Source organism: Haemaphysalis longicornis, unplaced genomic scaffold, assembly GCF_048455015.1.
Source record: "Haemaphysalis longicornis isolate Haplotype H1 unplaced genomic scaffold, Haemaphysalis longicornis Haplotype H1 scaffold_7, whole genome shotgun sequence".
Lineage (NCBI taxonomy): Eukaryota > Metazoa > Arthropoda > Arachnida > Ixodida > Ixodidae > Haemaphysalis > Haemaphysalis longicornis.
This window is the reverse complement of record NW_027526422.1, coordinates 62,083,752-62,099,908: the sequence shown is the minus strand read 5'-3', so window position 1 is coordinate 62,099,908 and position 16,157 is coordinate 62,083,752. Positions and strand designations below refer to the sequence as shown.

At 47.2% G+C, this 16,157-nt stretch overlaps 1 long non-coding RNA gene across 1 annotated transcript; it reads right to left on the bottom strand.

Moving 5' to 3' along the window:
• Window positions 1–11,235: 11,235 nt before the first annotated feature.
• On the bottom strand, window positions 11,236–14,211 carry LOC144144377 (uncharacterized). The gene is made up of 3 exons (XR_013317233.1): window positions 13,947–14,211; window positions 11,404–11,549; window positions 11,236–11,313 (listed from the first exon to the last, which is right to left on the bottom strand). It is a non-coding gene; the product is annotated as an uncharacterized LOC144144377 (long non-coding RNA).
• Between the last annotated feature and the right edge of the window lie 1,946 nt (window positions 14,212–16,157).

Below are 16,157 nucleotides of genomic sequence, written 5' to 3'. Positions count from 1 at the left end.
CTCGTTATTCTCAGATTATTCTGCCTCCGCAGATCCAACAAGTACCTACACGAAAGTTTCCAATGCCCTCTCACGTGACCGCTTCTCTCTTCCTTTCGCATTTAAGTGCTCCATAAGTAGATTGTACTGAGCGTTTACTTCATTCATCTCCGATTCGGCATCCTCGTAGAAACTCTCAACAGCCTCTCGTTGTATACATAAACGTTGATACATTGACTCGCACTACTTTTACCTCGTACCGCCCTGTTAGATGGATTACAACGGCCGCGACGCTTCCACTGATGCGGTAGAATTCCTCCACATTACCTGCTGTCTCTGCTACTACTCCGAGAACCTTCGTTTTTCTTCGTACCCTCGATAGCACAGAATATACTTGCTAGTGAACGACTTAACTTACATGTCTTCTAGCCTCCCTTAATACTATGCTTTCCCATTTCCCATTTAGTGCGCGAGGGTTCCTCTAACAGTACGGCTAAGTTCCCCAGGCTCGAAAGGGCTCTAGTGTTAAGCGTTGCTAGGTTCGAGTTCCAGTGTTGCCAAGTTCAAGTTCCAAGTCGGCGGTTGCGCTTTTGTACTAAGGAACCGCACATACTTTTTGCTACACGAAGTTCATTTCCACTACTTTTTGCTTGTCCTGGCCAAGCGCCAGCTAAGTACGTTTGTCGCTTCTTCGGCAGATAGCAATTTTTGCTTTCTCTGCGCGTGTTCTGCATCTCGGTGATTCTAGTTGGTTTCATCGAACAGTTTATATTCGCGCTTGCCACATTTATATCCCCTCCTTTCCTGGAGAAAGCTACAGCTAAAATTGCCCCGACAATATGTGTGTACCATCGAGTTCACTAAAATTTTAAACTACTAGGTAGTAACAAATTTGTTCGAAAAATTGAAAAATTTAAACATCGGGGTTTCGAGTCCGCGTATTACATACAAGCGCATATAAAAGTCGGCATTGGTACCTCGCTATACCCGCCGTGGTGGCTCAGTGGCTAAGGCGTTGTGCTGCTGAGCACGAGGACGCGGGTTCGATTCCCGGCCGCGGCGGCCGCTTTTCTTGTGGAGGCGGAAAGCAAAAACGCCCGTGTGTACGAGATTTCGGCGCACGTTAAAGATCCCCAGGTGGTCAAAAATAATCCGGAGCCCTCCACTACGGCGCGCCTCATCGCCTGCGCTGCGTCGGCGCGTTAATCCCTACAATCAATCAATCAATCAATCAATCAATCAATCAATCACATCGCTATATTAAACATTGCCATGACGACGAGCTTAGCGTCTAACTGCAAGCGAGCGCTCCGGCATATCACATTTGCCTCGTCCTCCCCTACACAACGCCCCACCTTCTTATTGCGTAAGCTGTCCGATAGCCTTACGTTTCTCCGTTCGCTACTTCCCTGCTCTGCTGGCATAAGCGTTTAGTAATTAGGCGTCCACCCCTACTAAATTTAAACACACATTGTGTTTCCAAGAGAAGCGTGACAATTTTGTGAACTTTGGTAAAATATACGCACGCTTTTGCGCACACAAATGTACCGCGCATACAGTGTAAAGGTAACCTCCTATAATTATTTCTCTTATGTCATCATACTCATTTTTGATGGGGGAATTGAGTCGGGAGCAAAAACGCTCCCTTTGAGGGCTCAAAACCTCGTAGGGCCCGGGAAAACGACGTGGGCGAGCGACGTTTTATTGAATGCATAATTCTATCATGACATTGCGCGCTGCACGCACCGCGGTTAGTTCGTGCATTCCAACGAATATGGTCATACGGCTTTGGCTCAGACTGGCTCCGCGAATCACATAACGAGCACATCTGTCATCCCCGTGTCATTTACGCTCCCGCTCCATTTACGGTCACCTCTGTACACGCAGAAATCATCGCTTTTTTCCTCCCCGTTCCTCGTTCTCTCGCTTTTGCATTATAGTTTTATTACCGGCCCTCACTCTCTCTGGCTCTTCCCATATTTTTATTTCTTTATTTCGCTTTTCTCACCACCCAGGCTCCTGCCGCGCAGTCGATACCCCAGAGACGAAGGCGAACGGCAAGCTGCGTCCTCCTCTCGCGAAGCCACGGCGGCGCTCTCGGTGAGATACGTCGTCTTGTCAACGAGCGACGCCTTATTTGACATTGGCGGCCTGATAAATGTTTTTCTTCCCGTCTCATCGCCACCGCAGCCCCGTTCATGCGAGCCGGCCAGGACGCGCCTCGCTGATTTCGATTTCGAGCTGTTTGTACGCAGCCCCGTATACACACGTGGGTTTCCTCCTCGCCTACTTTTTCCCGCTTCTTTCTGCTTCTGAGTAATTTTTGACGCTTACTTCCCCCTCCCGGAATCCCAGCAGCTCGTGCTGCCGGCGACTGATTCTGCTCTTCTTTTTCTTCCATTTCCAGCTCCCTTTCTCTGCACGGTTCGCTTTCTGATTGTGCCACAGTGTTTAGACATCGCCGAGCGGCGACGCCGAGGAGGGTTTGGGGCAGTCGTTTTTCAAAAGGACACAACGAGCAGAAAAAGAAGCGTTTCTTCTCTGCTTGACGCCCCATTGGCTAGTGGTTCCTACAGCGTGGCCGAAGCCCGCTCCAATCAGAAGAGAGCTATCTTTTCCTACCGCGATGACGTGTGTCTTCTCTCCTGAGTCAAGTCGTGGAGTCTCGTTTTTTTTTCTCCCGCCCACAAATTGGGGCCCAACGTCCAGGGCAAATCTATAAATTTCTCTCTGCATTTGCTACCGTACTTTAGTTTTTTGAGTTGCCTCCATTCTGTTCTTAGTGCACTCGCTCATCCACATGCCATTTCGAAGAGGCGTGGAGCTCGGGCAGAGTGTAACGAGATGATATTTGTCACCTCCTGCCACATTGCGGGGAAGATTCTGCAGCAGGTATATATGTCTATCTATCGGAATCCAAGCCACATACGCGCCTGATGGCTTTCTTTTCCTTCTCTCTGCGTGTTTTATAGCAAAGGAGGCGTGACGTTTCGGTCCAATGATCAAAGCGAATCATTGCCGAAGCCAACGCTTTGTACTCTGGCGCCACTGTTGCAAGGCATTTCTTTTCTAGTCATTGAGTACACCGGCGCATTATACAAGGTGTTTGAACTATAAATAATGATAGGCGCCTATACAAACTATCTAGGGAGGAAACTGGCACGGCATATCGCAGGTGTGGCGGTGACCGGATTAGCCGGAGCTTGGCAGCTCGATGGGGACTGGAATACCAGAGCAGGCGTCATTGTCTAAGCAGTACACACTGACGCCGATAGCTCACTCATCAAAACAACCTGTTTTCAAGCACGCTATTCTAAAATGATCCTACTTACAAATACGTTACCTGTGTTTATCTGCAGCGTTTTCATACCCGACAGTTTATGAACACCCTGTTTGACGCCAGGACATGGCGCAGCAAGAGCAGCGTCGTTATAACAAGTGGCGGCTTACATAGTATAAGAGCACTCCGGAGGAGTCGCAGCATCTGTCACATCGAAATGGAATCGAGAGCACGGACATACATCCCCGCGCGCCTGGCTTACAAACAACAACGATTGAGATGACGTATACGCAACACCAGATGGCGTGTTGTCTGTAGGCGCAGGGACAGCAGCCGTGGCTGAGCGCAGTCGACATGACGTTGTTATCGGATGTACTGCGCGCACGCGCGTCCTCGGTCTGCCACGTTGGGGCGTGCGGCTTCTGCGTGTCATTGTCCAGGCGTTTACACCTAGGCCGCCGGTAGTCTCGTCGAGCGACAACGATCCCTTTACGACATCGCTGGAGCAGACCCGCGCGGTGCGCAAAGGGCCGTGTTCCTCAGCCGACGCGCATATTTCTTGTATCCGCTGTTCGACACGCGAGAAAGGACTGTACCGACACGGCAACGAAGGCTGCCTGCGAGCTCTCTCCCCGGGTGGCGGCCACGGAGCCTTTTGTTCGCTCTGCTTCGCTTTTATTTCCCGGTCTGTCTGCATCGTACATCGTCTCTGTCTTTTGTTCTTCGCGACGGCGGCACCGCGGACGGCTGCAGGAGGCGCGCTGTTCTAAAGAAAGCCAATGGGGGACCTCGGAGCGTAAATCAAGCGTGAACGACGGCGTCGTTGCTGCTGCGGGATGAGGAGGCATCCGAGCAGCTCGCGCCTCTTTTCGTTCGTCTTCTTCGCGTGCCCCGATGCTCTCGCGCTTCCCAGCCCGACTTGGCTCCTGATGTCGCCTGAACCTGCAGAGCCCGGGAAGGCACTGCGGCGGGTAGGGACGAATTCCATGCATCTCTGCTCACTGAAGATGAGCCAACAGCAACGATACTGGGCCATGGGGCTGGTGGTTCAGCCTCTTGATTTCCGTGCACAAGCGTCTTGTGCCTGCACGCGATATTTTTTCCATCGGTTGTTTTGCTGCTGAGGTCATGTGCACATTTAGCGCGGTCACTCACTTTGCACAGAACACCCCTTAGCACTCAATGGGTTAGCACTCTACAGGTGGCACGCCGAAGGCGTTTATAATTTCGCGCTTCGTATCTTGCTGCAGAAACGTTCTATCAGAAGTCCTCCCCGCGGGAAATGGGCTGGACTTCCTCATTGAACTTGCGATCAATGTTATAAAATAAGAATTCACAGTTGACTCGAGGCATTTTATTAATGAAGTACTCCCCGAGCGGCTGGCTATCCATCCGGCGCGGCAAAGCCTAGTCCGTCCGTGATTGAGTGAGTGAGTGAGTGAGTGAGTGAGTGAGTGAGTGAGTGAGTGAGTGAGTGAGTGAGTGAGTGAACGGCGATGGAAGCTTCTGAAGAAAAAGCGAGCAGTTTCGTCACTCGGCAATCGCGCGGTGACGAGGCGAGCATGGTGTTGGCCTCTTTCTCCGTCCACGTCCGCTTTAGCGCGCACCACTTTGGCGGCCTCTACTGCGGTTTGACGTCGGCGTCGCAACCGAGCGAGCGAAGACAAAGGAAAGTGTGGCGAAAGTGTGAGGGGAGGGCGGCAGCGTGCTGAGCCCGCACGAGACGCTCCTCGGCGGGGACGCATGACGAAGGTATCAGGGAAAAAGAGAGAAGTTACTTTATTAGCAGAAGGTGCCCCTAGTCTGGGGGCTCCGGGAATGGAGCTGAAGGCCAACGCTGCCCGTTCAGTCAGCTGTCGCTGGCTGTGAGGGCTTGAGTCGGCCAGCCACTTCTCCCACTTGGCAAAGGTGGCGCGAGGTATAGGGGGGAGCGCGGGATTCTGGGTGCAAGTGCTAAGGGTGGAATATACGTTCGGGAGTTCCCCACAGTCTAGGCATTGTGGGGTACCCTCCGTTTTTCGGAATTTATGTATCATGTAAGGAGTGGGAAGCGACCAGGAAAGAAGAAGAAAGAACGGAAAGGCCGGGAGGTTAACCAGGTGTGGAGCCCGGTTTGTTACCCTGCACTGGGGGAATAGGTTTCTGGGGGTAAAGGAGAGGGTAGTGGAAGAGAAAGAGATAGGAGTGGGAAGCCGCACTCTCTAGTCCCGTTTCGGGCACTATAGTCTTTCACGCCAGTTCGTTTCGCTCAGGAAACGTAGAAGGGCTTTCGTCCAGGTCTGTATTTGTCTAAGTAGAGCTGAGTGGCATCGTGTTAGTGCACTGTGAGGTGCCGGAAGCAGCTGTCTAGAAAGGCGTGCCTCCCGAAGAGCTTTTCTTGCGTAAATATAGCGGCTGCATGAAAAGAGCATTGCTCTCGGATGACCATCCGCTAGCGCCCGGGTGTTGGGTTCCGCGGGCGATCACATTAGCGTGCTCATTTCCAGGAATGAATTGATGCCTGCAGTACCCAGAGCAGCCTGAATCGAGTTCAGCTGCTCTGCCTTGCTTTCTCTATTGCCTGTGCCGTAGTTGTGCTCACTAGTTGTGAATAAGGCAGTTAGACATGCCGGGCGGTGACGACACGCTGCAAGGTGACGCCAAAGCAGCGCGTGCCGTCGTGCGCTCGACGAGGATGTGCGTTCACTTCTGAGACGCAGTTCGCGATCCCTTCCTGAGACGCAGTTCGCGCCGCCGACGCAGCGGCTTACTATCGCTATCGTCGAGAGAACCCGCAAGTGAGCGCTGCCTCAGCGCACTCCAGCAACCAAGAGTAAGTGGTGAACAACGAGTTAGCAACCGGTGGATGTTTTGCGTCCTCCCCGTTGCGTGGCTCGTCCGAACCACGTGACATTTGCGGGAGAGGTTCAAGCACGATTTACAACAACATGCTCGGCGGCGGCGACGCGCAGCGAGATAACGGCAGGGTAGCGCGCGCCGTCGTGCGTTCGCGGATCACGGGATCACTTCTTGAGACGCAGCAGCTATGCGCCGTGACCGAGTGAACTGCAGTTCGCGCTGCACACAAATTTCGCATTATGAACTATAGTAATCGACAGCCATTTTTCTTTTTAATGTTTACGTGCCTTCCCAATCGGCTACACGTGGGTGAGGCAAAAAGATAGAAGTTTCAGGCTGTTCAGCAATTGTCTCCGGTATAGTTGTTGCCTTAAGCGATAAAACATCCTGTAAGGTATTGGACAATGAAGGGGAAGTTTAAGCATTTATAACCTGGGTTAGACTTTCTGTTGAGTAATACGTCAAGGGAATTTGGTCGCTCACAAAGATTTCCATCTTGCTCGCTGAAAATAGAAATGGTTTGTTCACTCGCCGAGCTTTGCGCAACAATAGTAACCCCAGCTTTAAGAAAATGATTGCAGGAGTTGAAGGGCTCATTTGAAAAAAAAAAAAAATGAATTCATTGCTGCGCAGCCTAACACATTTCTGAGTCCATGCAGGAGATGCTCGTTTCACAACTTCCACCTACCGCAACCTTTGGAGCGTATAGAAAAAAAAAAGTAGCTATTGGCGGTGGTTTCTGTAATAATTAAATTAATGAAGCCATCCGTTTAGTTCACTTGAGGGGAAGTCGTGGCCAAAAAAAAAAAGTTGCTGGTGACATCTACGTTTGGGTCTTAAGATGTACGGCGTTTTTGAACGGAGGTTGCTGAATGTACGATCTATGCATCGCGAGCACTGAAGGGCAGCGAACAGAGAAAAAGTATACAGCAAGGGGTTTTAATCGCCGTGGCCTAAGGGAGGCCCTCTGCACTTCTCGACATTAACATGTGAGCGTGAAAGGTTGCGGCTGTGGGGTATTGGTCATATTGAACGTGATGGCGACAGGATTAGTCTTTCAAAGTGTTTTTTTTTTCTCTGATATCTTGACTGGACTGAACGTTTTTGTCTTTTCTGCTAAGAAAGAGAGAGAGAGGGAGAGAGAGAGAGAGAGAGAGAGAGAGAGAGAGAGAGAGAGAGAGAGAGTTTTTGTTAAAGAATAAATAGTTGCGTTTCGGAAAAGGGTGAAAACGGATAGGACGGAACTCAAGGTAGGAATCTGAAGAAGCCAATAGGGCTTCGGATGCAGCAGCTCCTTCCCTTGCCCTCTCAGTCACCTTACGGTGATCTTGAAGTAACGAGCTGGTCAAAGCTCCCTCCCGTGTGCCGATAGGAGTCTGACATGTAATTTTTTAGCTGCTCTCAACTAGGTGTACTACCCCTGGACATGGCTCGGGGGACGTTTACCAGAATTTAGAAGTTTTAGTGTAATGTCTAACCTTCGCCCACATAGATTTGTGGATACAGAGTCAAGTTGCGATTCTTCAGCACTAAGAACCCTTGAAGCAAGGGGAAGGATCGTGTCCATAGGCGTAGGATGAGGAAGCGTTCTTAACGTTTGTGTCTCACTCTTAATCTGGTTCCACGTAAGATCCACTTAGTAACTGGAACTTTTTTGCAAAAAAGTTCCAGTTATATAGTTGGAACCGTGTTCCACATACCCTGAAAATTAAGTGGAACAGTGCACCACATATTTTTGCAACTAAATTATGTGGATCGGTGTTCCAAATAAAAGTATGCGGATCACTGTTCCAAATAAAAGGGCAGTTTAAGTTACTGGAACATTGATCCATGTAAAATGATTATGGCATTTATCCGGTGCGCCGTTCCACGTACCTTCAGACCAGCTGTTTATATAAAACGGTGTTCCTATAGACATTGGGAAGCTGTCTATGGGACTCCACTTTTCCAGTATTTCTGCTTTCCTGTTGGTATACACCGAGGTCATATGCCAGGCTGGCGGATGCATTGGTATCAGCAGGAAACCGCAAGCACCATTTTAACACAGCCTTGATATATGACCCGCAGTGATACCAACAATTGGAAAGCAGAAACCACCGCAGCAGTGTGGTCCCTGACAGTTCCCAACAGTTGCCTATCGGAGCACAGTTCGATATAAAAGTTGGTCTGAGGCACTTAGAGCGGCACAGTCTTTGGCTTCACCCGCAGAATCCTGTTCTGGGTTTCAGCTGCATGTAAAAGAAACAATATACTTGCATTAAAATACGCACGAAACAAACTATTATGACTCATACACTGCTTTTCAACATACTATACAATTTTATTGGGTGTTAGTATTCATACATTTCAGATTTGAATAGCTGTCTATTTTAAATTGCACAGAAAATGACCAACGTACAAGGAATAAATACCATAACGATAACACTAGGCTCCAAGTGGCATTTTCACATATTCACTTTTACTCAAAAACATGGTTAATAAAGACGGTATTAGACGTGTGCGTCTACCGCGGCACTGACACAGACATTATACAACAGTGAGCACCAAATATACTGTCTTATCAGATAAACCAAGGTAATTCAAAGGCGGAATGACTCATTGCGCTTGTCATACTATGTTTACGCATAACTGTTTTGGAAAATGCAGTTTGCTATTAAATTGTACGGAAAGGCCTAAAAACAAGCTATACACGGTTGTATTATCACAAACCTACAACAGTGCAGTGCAACGCTCGAAAACAAACAACGCTCGAGCCAAGATTAACGATAAAACATTTTGACACGAGAGGTCACATGCGGCAGTATGCCACACTTAAAACTTGATTATTAAAGATAGTAGTTTCCTGACACCAAACGTAGGTGTAACATCAAGCTATTTGTAGGCAATATAAACTTTATGAGCGTCCTGAAAAGGCCTTTGACTTAAGGCACGTTACTTGACCAAACAATTTGTAGTTGTTTAAAAAAATTCATCCCAGCAAATCTCACAAAAGCCAGCGTGAATCATAATATAATTTTGCAAACCAGGTAGCTGGAAGCATGTTACACATATTAAAATTTAACAAGCAGACTAATTATATACGTCGTCAATTCAAGCGGGAACAAGTCAGACATCCTTAAGAAGCAAACAAGCCAGCGTTGAATCATACAGGGGACCAGTTTTACAAAGCAGACTTGAAAGCATTATTTCCAGCCTCAACGTTTTACCTTAGGTAAAATTCACAGTTGCGTGCTATAAAAACCCTCCCGTCTTGCTGTCAGTGTAATTGTGACCAAAGCCCTGCTTCTGCCAAGCAAGAAATGCAACTTTGTTCAAAGGAGAAGACTAGTTTAAGCCAATTACGCACATTTTAAATCCTTCTACGGCATGGATGTCAGCTCACTTACAGTACTAAAATTTATCAATGAAGGCGGAAGCCATCTGCGTAAATAAGCACTCACTGTTGCATCAGCAGCAGCACTGCCACGAAAAAAAAATCTCATGAGCTACACTTGAATAATAGGACGTTACAATGCGGTGCGATGAACTACATTAACACCCACTATAGATTCAAAGACAGCCTGCGCATTGTTCCAATGATGAAAAATAAGGCACGACTTCAGTGTTCAGTTGACATGAAACTTGCATGTGCCAGTAACTTAAACCTCTTCATCTGATTTCACCCCCTTCATGCCTTTTATCTGACCTCCTTCATGCCTTTCAAGAGATACTTTAACCTCTACCAATAATTTAAAATCCCAAGTAGAGCTGAACACTTCAAGTATTTCAACAGAGACTCCAACTTAAATGACACCAGGCCACTGTCAAATTTTTCATGCTTTCCAAGAACTCCCTGCAAAAGTCCCAAGAACTCTTCAAAGGCACACAACCATAAGAACATGATGACACGATGAAAAAGATGACATATGCGGCGAAGAGGATGGCCATATCCTGAAGTGACAATGCAGGCGGCGAATCCGTGATGTGTTTCTTGCGGGCAATATTGATGCCGCCAGTCCCTTCTCTCAGAATAACCGGTCCTCGAGAAGACTTACTGCTCACCTCATGTACCTTCAAGGAAACAAGAATATTTTGTTACATGGTTGCTTTAAATGAGTGAGTTGCTTAGGCCCTTTCATAACACAGTAATTGATTTAAAATCAGTGATTTTTTGGGGTTTTTCTGGGAGTGCTGCTAAAGGTGAAAGTGCGCCAAACAATATCACCACAGACAATCAATGAAATTGCCCTGATTCTGGAAAGTATCCCACCTTGCTGCCTTGGTATCCTGAATATAAGGTTTTTTATCCTTGAGAGGTTTCGTTTATTAATCAAATAATTACTATAATCACCTTTCAGCATTTTATTTTACACACCTTCTCTCTGCAGAAGATGTCCTCTGTACTGTATAATGTAATCCCTAGAATGCTGTAGTGAGGCTGGCTTAATATAACTTACAGCTAAACGATGTTTCTAACGCAAAGAAATAAATGGCCAGTCATAGGAAATCATAAATATCGCACTGTGGCAGAAATTTTTCGGGGAATTAGTTCCACCTAAAATATTTCCTCTCGATATGTATTACCTCCATGGTTCGTAGTGGTATAAGGCAGAAGTTGAGCTGACTAATGCTGAACTAGGCTGTTGCACAATTTTCTTATAAATCACAACTATAGCACATTTTCTTGCAGACGTCACTTTCTGTGCTCTAAACAATTCCCTTCAAAAAAATTACCCCTTATTTAACCACCTGTCAAAATACAATGCAAGCATTACTCATGCTACGACTGTATTTTGGAGTGTTATTGGTGCTACGGGCGTATTAAAAGCGGGAAATTTAAATCGTCAGTTGCCACCGTATTGTTGTAGCAGCAACCACGTTGGGCGTGTCCGTGGTGCTGGCAAATCACAGCAACTCTCAAGGTGTAAAAGCTAAATATTTACAAAACTTAAATACAAAATAGTGGTTTTTTTGGCCACTGTTGGAGCATCCGTAATAGGCGGAATGTGAACACAATGGCCAATATTAGCGTTCACGATAGCTTCTTAACAGTGAGATTTTATTAGGAAGAACAGCCCAGAAATTGAGTCCCGCAAAAACAAAATGCCAGCTTACCCAACCAAAATTAAGACCCGGGTGTTTCTGTCAGGGACGTCTCACGTGCACTTCCAGGAAAGTTTCGCTAACGTGTTCCGAAAAGCTCCTACTGTCACCTTGAGCCACAGGCCAAGCTGTCACTGAAAAGAAGTAAGTTTCAAACCATTAGTTACAAAGAAACTACCTAAAAACGCGCCATGAAAGACCCAAAAATGGCAGTGAGTACTTACTTGTAGAATGCAATGATTTCATCCCGTGCAAGAGCTTTAATGTGTTGCCTTCTGATGATACACTTCCAAGAAGTGGTCCAAATACAATTAAAATGGCCATATGCATTCCTTGTACAGCTGTTTTAGGTCTATCTTCGCCCTATTGCCTAGAAAATAAACAGTACAAAAATATCAGAGAATAAGTTTATGCCTTGCTTTACCCAGGGAGCACGAGAAAATATTGAACAATGTCTGATTCGTTCCACGAAAGTCGAATGTCTTTTTTACAGCGGAAGCCCTGGTAATCTTTTCTTGCTAAACAATTTGAGATATAAAAATATTTGAACATGCTTTAAGCTCACCTGTCCTTGGTTTATGCGAACTGGTGGATATCTGCACAATATGCGCGACTCAAAAGGTACACGTTTGTGGCTTATGAGCTCCATAGAGCATTCATAATCCGCCACACTCTCCCCGACGACCCTTCAGCATGCCGAAGATGTCTTCAGCCAGTAAATGCCACAGCCATGACTTCGCAGGAGCATGTAAATAATGGAAATAATTTGTTTTCATTTTTTTGCAGAGGAACAAAAACATTTGTCACAACCTATCAGTGGAGGGCCAAATGTCTCCACAGTCAGCCACATACTCTTTCTGAACAGGTCATAGAGTATGAATACAGAATGTAGCAATCTGCTTTTGCAGTATAATTTCTACGTTCAAAGGAGAACAGAAATGGAATAATGTTTGCTGCACATCATGATGCAACAACTTTGCACCTGAGCGTTTTGAAAATTATTCCAACTCTCTAGCTGCCACTGACATTGATAGCATAAAATGGCAGGAATGAATTATTTTTAAACTTACTTTGTGACGTTAAAACTTCTAATAGTCCACACGTGAGCTTTATGGGTAATTATTCTGAGGTCTCAGGTTACCACTGATATTGACAGCATAGAAACGGCTCCACACTTTCTGCGTGTTTCCGCCTGACTTCCCCTCCACAAAAGGAACGTTTTGTTACTACGCTGCTGCTCAGACAACCACTTTCCCAGGAGGCGGACTCTTAGCCTTCAACCCAGCGTCCGGGCTAATTGCGACTCATGCGGCATATTCTCCCCTGGTGAGCCTGGGGAAACATTACTGCGTTGTTGTTGCCCTAGCAACGCCACCGCCATGTTGGCCTTGAAGGCGTTATAATTGCCATGGCAACAATGCGAGGGCGCGCAGCTTGCGTGGGGGAGAGGTAACGCTCTCCCTTCTCATGCCGGTTGGATTCCTTCCCCCCACCCCCTGTCCCCCCCATTCCCACCCGGCAACCGCCGACGCCACCCCGCTGCCTCCACGGGCAAGCCTCGCCGGCCTCGCTCCGCCGGCACGAAGCCACGCCGCTTGAGCAGTAACGACGCCAGCTGGAATACCACATGAACACTTTATTCGCGTTACGTGCGCGAACGCTACGTGCGGCGAGAAACACCGATGACCAATACAACACAGACAAGGTTGTCTGTCTTTGTCTGTCTTCAAGCACAGCACACGCACAACACAAGTCCTATCCTTCAGCTCAGCTTCACGTACGGCATACGAACGACGTTCTCACCTTTTGCTAACAGCACTCGGAGTCTTCGCGTTACGATTCATCCTGGTGTTCTTGGCGTCCCTTATGTCGCACCCTAATGTCCGAGGGAGCACATACGAGAAATAGCCCACTACATGAAACGCGCGTCGGCCTCGCCGTCGCGCAGGGAAACCGTTATCGCGCATGCGCAGCAAGACGGGGCTGACGGCGCGACGCGGGGGTGAGGGAAAGCGCTCCGTGAACGAGCGAAGAGAAAAACGGGAGAGAAAGAGAGCATTTTGTTTCCCCAGCGCCACTGGCGTTTGGCGCGCAATAATAGAACCGAAACTAGAAAGAGTAGCATCGGACTGACTTTCCCTTGCATTTCACTACACGTCAGGGAGCCAACTAAAGTTGACTAGTGTAAATAGACCATCTGAATTCATCGAAGGCATTGTAAGAAACGGGGAACAACTACACACACAGCACAGATAAACGTAAGCAGTGCTGCCGCCAACGTCCTGAACGCACATCAACATTAGGCGAATAGCGAGATTAGCACAGTACATTTATGGCTCTCAGAAGACCAACACAAAGCAATTAACGCGGAAGTTTGAAAATAGCGATAAGTCTAAAGACAGACGCCCCGACAAACAAGCTGTGCAGTGTGTGCGCGCGAGACAATAGCGTGCGACTAACCCGAGAAGATTCAGTACCGCTGACAGGTACAGCAACCATCAATATACAACTAAGCAACACCACACCATAAGGAGACATGCAGACTCGAGAAACGCGCGCACCAGCGACTTTCTAAATAGCACTAGCTAACGTATGCAGTCAGAAATGTCAAGCCGACTCCGACCCACAAACACACAAGCTTAAGTGAATAACGGCCGCAAACGTTTCTCGCATCGAACAGGCAGCGGAGCGGCACGTTTATCGGACGCAGTGATGAACAAGTCAATGAACAACAACCGTTACCAGAACATAAATAAGCAGCACTGACCTTTTTTGCGCCTCCCAGCAAAACTTCACTTCGTCGAACAGTAAATACAGCCCGAGGACATGAAGAAATCCGCAGTTTCACGCCACGACCAAACTGGTAACCGTTCCCGCCAGTCTGACCGACAGTTCATTTAGTACATCAGGCGCATAACGCGAGTAATCGAGAAAACCGCTATAGCAGGCCACTAGTGGCGCTGCATGCGGACGAACAAGCTTGCGTAAGGTTGAGACGTAGGGGCGCTGCTGTCGTTAAAAGTGTTCACGCAGTCCCGTTTTTCCCTCATCGTCGTTGTACCCGTTGCCGTCCCACTATACCATGCATCAACGCAAGCGGCGCTACCTTGCGGCTGTCAACGCATGCGCACGGCATGCCGCACGAAAGTGACGGTCGTTTCGTAATGGTTTCGGCCAACTTTTTCTTCCTCCGTGCCTTGGGCGATGCACGCCGTGGCCAGTGACCAGTCGGCGGAAGAGATCACAAGCTCGGCACCCTTGATCGCTTATATTTGCTTCGGAAAATGGGAGTAGGCCTCTAAACGGACGTGTACGCGGCTCTGAGGCTGGAACAAAGAGCTCAGATATTAGCCAATTCAAAACGTTAGTTGGTCTAAAGTTGTTTCTCTCCGCGGCTCGTGAGCGCGTGCGGTATGTGTGCATAAACTTTGATGACCGCTTTATTTCGTTCTTTGCAGTGAAAACAAAACGACGCTTCTTTATTGACTGCGTTCTCTTGACAACAAGTCTTTCCAATACCAATAATATATACTGCGACGCTCTTTGATATCCACGTTATAGAAAACTACTTCCGTATAGTGAATCCAGTGTGATTACTCGCTAATTAGCGAGTAATAATACATCTGCCCGTTTTCCAGCAGTTTTTCTTCATGAACACCAATAATGCAGGAAAAGAGGAACGGGGGGACCAGCAGGAGAAGGCACGTCATTCGGCGAACTTGAATTACTATGGCAAGTAACAACATTAGGGTAACACTGCGAATTTTCGCGATACTGCAATGCATAATTTGAAATAAGAATGACATTTCAGTATAAATATATAGATTGTAAGGCAGATGCCACGGGGTAGATTTAGTTCTCCGGGTTCTGTGTCGTTCTCTTCGTGCAAAGAGGCTTTCGTTTTTGCTTGTGAAAATTAATAGCCGGGACGAGACAAAATACAACAACGAACTTCTAAGCATATAACTGCATGCGTAGCATTATGTGTGCGGTGTAAAATGTGACGCAGTCGGTTACCATTATGTATGCACCCCATCACAACATAAGTAACGTGGACTAAGTACCATTGAGCGCGCACTACACCACGGCGAGATGGTGACTGAGTGTTGAACAAAAACTGCCGTTTCTGCGAAACTTTGTAAACCAAATGCATAAAATGTGATGGCCTCAACAAGTATTTCGTAATGAAGGTGTTCACAAAAGCACCACGAATTCTTCAGCGCTATAGCAGCTATGGCTTTGCCCGAACGGCAGACGGGGAAAGGGAAGACGTTTAGTCCTTCTCAAATTGAAGTCACTGGTGATTTTGTACTTGACGCCTCAAATTAGAAAAATATGATGTTCACGAAAGCGGTTTGGATGCCGCAGAACACCTGGAAATGGGTTCCTGCAATTTCTTCTTTTGCCTAAGATATCCTCCTCTAGACATTTTTAATGATTTGTACGGCGTTGACAAAAAAGTGGGATTTCGTTTTCTGTCAAAGGACATCACTAAAACTACAGCTTAGCCGTATTATGAAAGTTAACTGCTGCAAGGCAGTTTCATAGATGTCGGCGAAGTTCATTAAATTTTATGTGCGGTGTGCGCGTGTATATTAAACGCGCACGTGCATCTTGGGTCAAGAAGCACCTAATATATATGCGGTTCATTGTTCCAGTTGATGCATGAAAGAGTGCATACTTCACTGCCGTGCACGAGTTATGTGGAACTAGACACGAGCAAAAAATATACAAACGCACTCTCCTCAACCGTTTACTGGGACATAAGTGGAACAGTAACCGGAACCGCCGACATCGCATGACCCCATTTCTTCGGTTCCAGATAAAAACCACGAACATAAAGAAAACAAGCTGACGGTTCCAGATAAGATCCACCTATATGGTTCGTTCCAGTTATTCTTTCGTTCGGATCCACATAAAATATATGGATCACCCTTTTTAACTGGAACTTATATGGAACCAGATTAAGAGTGTGGGA